The sequence below is a fragment of the Bidens hawaiensis genome, unplaced genomic scaffold (assembly GCF_021521415.1).
Source record: "Bidens hawaiensis isolate Kalapana, Puna unplaced genomic scaffold, B.hawaiensis_p1.1 tig00055190_1, whole genome shotgun sequence".
In the NCBI taxonomy this organism is placed as follows: Eukaryota; Viridiplantae; Streptophyta; class Magnoliopsida; order Asterales; family Asteraceae; genus Bidens; species Bidens hawaiensis.
The window spans coordinates 40,251-46,250 of record NW_027499973.1 but is presented as its reverse complement, the minus strand read 5'-3'; the positions used below and the strand labels follow the sequence as shown (position 1 = coordinate 46,250).

The window sequence follows — 6,000 nt, the reverse complement described above, 5'->3', positions numbered from 1 at the left end:
GTGTGTGGTGTCGTTTGGTGTGGTTTTAACCTAAAACCAAACCAAAATTTCAGTTTTCGAATTTTCGAAACCTTTCGGTTTCGGTTTTGTTTTTTTGGCCTTCGTTTCGGTCGGTTTTTCTTTCTGTTTTTTTCCATTTGAGCTCGAAAATTTTAGGCCGAAAAGAAAGTTGGTCGAAAATAATGAATTTAGGTATAACTAAGTTTGTTAATTATTAACTAATAAACTATTATATATTTGCCCAAAAGTATTTGCGTTACATATTTATTAAATTCTTATAAATTATTTTAAAAAATAAAAATCTAGAAATTCGGTTCGGTTTTTTTCGATTTTTTATTACATGCAAAACCAAAACTGACAATTATTTCGGTTTTTACAAAAACATTAAACCAAAACCGTCGGGTTTTGTTTTCGGTTCGGTTTTTCAGTTTGGATTTTTTCGATTTCGGATTGGTTTTTTTCGGTTTCTTGCATACCCTATACCCCTAGATTGAACCATCAAAGAAAAGACATGGTCTAGACTCTGGATATCATTTATCACTCTCGCTATTGAAAACATTTTGTTATTAATAATCATGTCATTGCTTGTTAACCACATCGTCCAGCACGTCACCATCAATATAACTTGTATCACCTCGGCTTCTTCCTTTATATACTTGGATATTTCTAGTATCTCCCTCACAGAACCAAAGTGTCATGAACCTGGTATCTTCACTCAATCAAGAATGATGGCCCAAACCCATCTCGCCACCCTACAATGAAACCATCAAGTGCAACCACGATTCCTGCACCATGTTATACAAAACACACGTTGTCCCACAAACGCTTATACCCCTTACTAAACGCAACTACAAGATTATAAAAGAGGCTACGTTTAATTTTATGGTTTTGTGTGATTTAATTAGTTGTGGGCCTCTTGTTCAAAACCGGGCTAGTATTGGGCCTGGAAACTGGGCTGTAGAAGAGAAGTCGAGACTTATCAAATGATTGAAACGTCCATAATTATCCATCATTCCCATATGTTATGCAAAGCTATGCCTTACTAGTATCTTAATTAAGCCATGTAACACATCGTATACGATTGCTTGTTTCTATTCTCGTATTTTCGTGGACTGTTTGTTTGTCTTTCGTAATTTAATACAATTTTAGGTTATCGTTATTTAGTTCGCAACCAATCAAATCTTTGCGCTATACTTTTCACAATCTAATTGTCTAAACATGAAACAATCAACAATCAATTAATCCATTTAATTATCTAAACATGAAGCAATCGAAAAATCGCTTAAAAACACACAATCTTGAAACAACCAAACAATCAACACATAAACCCTACCAAATTAGCTGGATACACATAACATTATATTAGACTACTAGTTACAAGCTTAAACTTGAAATCATTGCATATAAAAGAAGCACACAATAACACATAATCTTGAAGAACAAGATTCCCCATGGATACAATAGTACACATTCTAATGATCATCGCCCTCATGTCGAATCATATACATTCAACATATCATACATTCATTCATTCAAATGACGTGACACCATTTCTATCAAAAAAGCACCCGGAAGGACCACCTTTAGGAGTCAACGCAACCTTAACCGGAACTTCTGCACCGTCTTCCACACTCAATATGCCGGTATTATAGTTTATGTCTGTTTTAACAAAGCCCGGACACACACAATTGATTGCAAAACTCGGGTATTTCTTGGCTAAAAATCTTGTGTAAGCATTCATGGCTGCTTTTGAGATAATATATGCTGACATAGAAGGAGGCCAGCCTTTGGTTTCCAACAATCCATCTTTGTAATCTTTCAAATATTCATTAATCACTTCATCTATTTTCTCTTCTGTTAAGTTTTCAATATCACTTAATATGCCTTTAGCCCATTCATTTTTTATACCCTGAAACACAAACAAATAATACAGGTAAACAAATGTTTTCTACGCGTGTATCGTTTGGATAACGTACCTTTAACTTTCCCATGGACGAGGACACTTTTACAATCGTTGGCGAATCTGATGATTCTAGGATAGGAATGAAATGCTCTACCATTCGTTTCGCTCCGTAGTAGTTTGTTTGTATACATTATATCGCCAACTCATAAGACTCGGTTAATATCTTATTCCACTCGATTTGACCTCCTGCAGCTTGTACCGAACCGGAAATAATAATATGACAGTACAAATGATTCCCTTACTATAAAACATTTACCTCTATGCCACTAGCTCTTGAAGCTCTTAAAGCTTCTTCATCTGCAATAACACCACTGATCCCAGAATTGTTCACCTGTACAAAATTTGGCAAACGAGTGGTCAAAAATCAAAAATATAATATTGGTATAATTGAAGAACGCGGTTTTGGATCGTACCAAGATATCAAGTTTTCCAAATTGAGTTTTTACAAATTGAGCTAAAGAAGCAACACTAGCAGGATCCACCACATCAAGTTGATGAAATGTAACAAGATCCGAAAGACGAGTGTCTTTGAATTTGGCAACGGCATCAGTCCCTCGTTTTACGTCTCTAGCGGTCAACACTACTTTGACCCCATTTGAAGCTAGTTGCTTGCATATTTCAAATCCTATACCTTTGTTTGCCCCTGTTACCACTGCATATCTATATACACAACATTCGTATTTACAAATGCGACACGTTGGTTAAAAATTACAAACACAAATGTAACGTAGAGCTAATATGAAATGATCCGTGTATTATACGCTTAGCCAATTTAATATAAGTAGGCTATCTCGGCGGGTAACACATCAAATGATTAATTATATCAAAATGTAACTTGCCTTAGAAAGGTTCACCTATAAAATGAGTTGTTGGGAAAAATAAAAATTAAAGAGAAGTATGTTAAGTTATTCATAATTACTAGGTTAGTATATATTTTGAAACCACATCCATTTGATAAATATTTTTTTCAACAATTTGTTTGGTTAAAAATTATGTTTAGTTTTTTTGTACCTAGTAACATTCTGTAGCAAGATTTTTAAAATTGGAACTATACTAGGTATAGTGAAAAATTATAACGATGAAAATAAATTACATATTTTCTGTCTCCCTACAATAAGTTAATAACATTAGAAAAAATTGAAAAATATTACGCTTAAATTTATTAAAATTATTAGACCAGACATACTGGTCTCGTTGTTGAGGCCAAAACGTGGCACTGGCACAAATCCCCCCCCCCCCTCCTCGTTGTGAGGTTCGTTGGGTACACAACGAGGTGGTTGTCCAATCAAGTTTTTTGTATTTAATTTACAATTTTTATTTATATTAAAAAATCAGAAAATAAATAATTGTGTAATGATTATGGGCATGTTATCACTAAGTCACAATTTGCAAAACTTGTCATTGTTGACTTGGATGACACGTGTTAGAAAACTCCCGGTTATGCTTAGTTAACCACTACATGTCGTCATAGGATTCATTCGAGTTACCAATCCTGAGGGTGCAGATTGCAGAACTTGTTCCAAATTCTTATGATCCTACCTAGTATGTTGGTCCTGAAATCTAAAGTTTATATGCGTTTTTGTTTTTTACCTTTTTATAGTCAAATAGTCTTATGCTACAAAAGTAGTATTAGTTGCTGAAGAATTTGATAACTACATTAATATTGGGAAAAATTCTTATAGTTTATATTAATTTAGAAGAAGACTATTATTATGTTTAAAACTTGATAATCAGGGTTATAAGTTATGAACAAAGAATATTAATAATATGGTTGGTTGAGGGGATGAACAATCAAATCATGGTACCTGTTGTGCCCAGATTCCGCCATTTTTGGCTTAGCTCAGCTGCTTATTTGGTGATGATGAAGAAGAAGCCAATGGGCTAATGGCTGTTGAAAGCTGCATATATAATAAGCGTAAGTAAGAAAACACGTGGAGACAAAATCCACCAACTATTTTTATTATTTTTTAATTTATCTTTTTGAAACGGCACGAGGCATCCACTACTTTCTAGTTCTTGTTATTATTTTTCTATTTTATTAAGGTGATATGATTATATAATATATGATTAGGTGAAATTTCTTTTCATCTTATGTATGTCGATTTTAATTCGGTGGAAGAATTCTTAAATAACTTAGTAAGAATAATGAAGAGGTAGGTCCCTGCAAAGCCCAGTTTGACTCGCAAGACACACATTGAAGAGGTACGTCTGCGCAAAGACCAACTGGTTCTTCAGGACCCACCATGCTCAGAGAGATGAAGACCTTACACGCAGTAAGCCAGCTGTTCCCGCAGGAAAGCCTCCCTTGGTACAGTATCCTGCCTGTTCCCGCAGCTATGGGTACAAGCCAAGAAGGAAGGCTACCCGCACTAACAGTAAGGCTACACGCATAAGGCACTAACTCTTATACTTCAGTAATGTCACGAAGAAGGAATGAGCAGGGCGGGAATATTCCCGCCCAAAAGAGTCAGTCCGTACGCTTCTGGAAGATCTTTTGTACTATACCTGCCAAGGTATGGACAAAATAGACAAGATCTGACCAAAGCAGCCCATGAATCAATCACAGGGTGACAGCTCACCGACAATAGTACGAGGAGGAGCACGCTCCAGTACAAAATGTCACTATCAGCCGCTGCCTACCCACCAACTCCCATCGTGGCACGTACATACCCCGTAGTTGGTGGAAAAGGAATATTATACAGCTGGCCGTACCTGCTTGGAAACCTACCTTCGGCTATAAATACTCCAACACCTTGGAACGGTATTATCATCTTATCATATCTTCTCTCTAGCTATTTCTCTCAATATACACTTATATTCAGAGCAATCTAGTCTGATTCTCACGCCGGAGGGTGGTCACAAGGAGGAACCCCCCATTCTCAGTGACGAGCTCACGGTATCTGTTTTGCAGGTTTAGAAGAATAACCATCTTTGCCGGACCTAACTCTCGTGGGAAACATCTACGTAACCCTAAGATTATCCGTAATCTGCTGGGGTCGTTTAGTGTTTCTTCATTGGCGCCATCCGTGCATTAAGCTAGAACTAATTCTTTTTCTCAGTTTTTTCAAACTTCTGGAAAGATGGTTAAGGTTACTCCGATGCCAAGGCCACCGAGTGACCAAGAAACTCCGGTAACCACAACCCCCCGCTACTGGGGGGAATACCGGCGAATACACGATTTTTACGAACACTACCCCGGCTACCCAAGTCAGGGCAAGTGTAGTAAACAATCCTCCCCTGGGATTCATTGATACCCAGGTAGAGAAGCAACAGACGAGGCTTCCCCGCCAAACACTGGATCAAGTTAAAGCTTGGGCGGAAGCACGTCAGAAAGAATTCTAAGCTGAGTTGGATGAACGTTTACGTTCACTCCAACAGGCCAATGATGAATTCGGAAGCACTCAACAGCTCAACATGAGCAATGATTGCGAATATTCGGATGACGATTGGGAAGAACCTGACAGCGACGCAAACCCTCGTCATAAGGCGAAAGGGAAGCGTAAAGAAACAGACTTCCGCTCGAAAAGAAATTTTGGAGAAACTTTCAAACCAAAAAACGCGGGTGGAAACCCACGTGACTTCTCCAAAACCTTTAGACCAACTGTTGCAAATGCGGGAACGTCCAAGTTTGCAAGAGACATTGCGGAAGCAATTGCTCCAAAGAGTGCCAAACAGATGTCCAACATAGGCACTTACGATGGCGTATCTGACCCGGACGATTACTTGAACAGATTTAAAGCGGGGGCAACCGTCAGCAATTGGACGGAACCCACGTGGTGCTACATGTTCCAGATGACGCTCGTCGGGGCAGCCAGAGCGTGGTTTGATCGTCTACCGGTCCACCACATCTATGATTGGGCAGACTTCCAGCACAAGTTCAGCCAGCACTTCAGTCAACAAAGAAAATATACTGAAGAGCAGTGGACGATCCTCAACTGCGTCAGAGAGGAGGACGAATCTTTGCTAGACTTCTTCACTCGCTTCAACTCAAAGAAGCTAAGTCTGGGCACCATCAGCGAAGATCTTGTTCGCGCCGC

General features: G+C 38.3%; 1 pseudogene across 1 annotated transcript; it reads right to left on the bottom strand.

Moving 5' to 3' along the window:
* Positions 1 to 1,293: 1,293 nt before the first annotated feature.
* LOC143600997 ((+)-neomenthol dehydrogenase-like) lies at positions 1,294 to 3,850 on the bottom strand (annotated as a pseudogene). Its single transcript, XR_013147576.1, has 4 exons — positions 3,769 to 3,850; positions 2,377 to 2,623; positions 1,977 to 2,294; positions 1,294 to 1,909 (listed from the first exon to the last, which is right to left on the bottom strand). The product of XR_013147576.1 is annotated as a (+)-neomenthol dehydrogenase-like (transcript).
* Between the last annotated feature and the right edge of the window lie 2,150 nt (positions 3,851 to 6,000).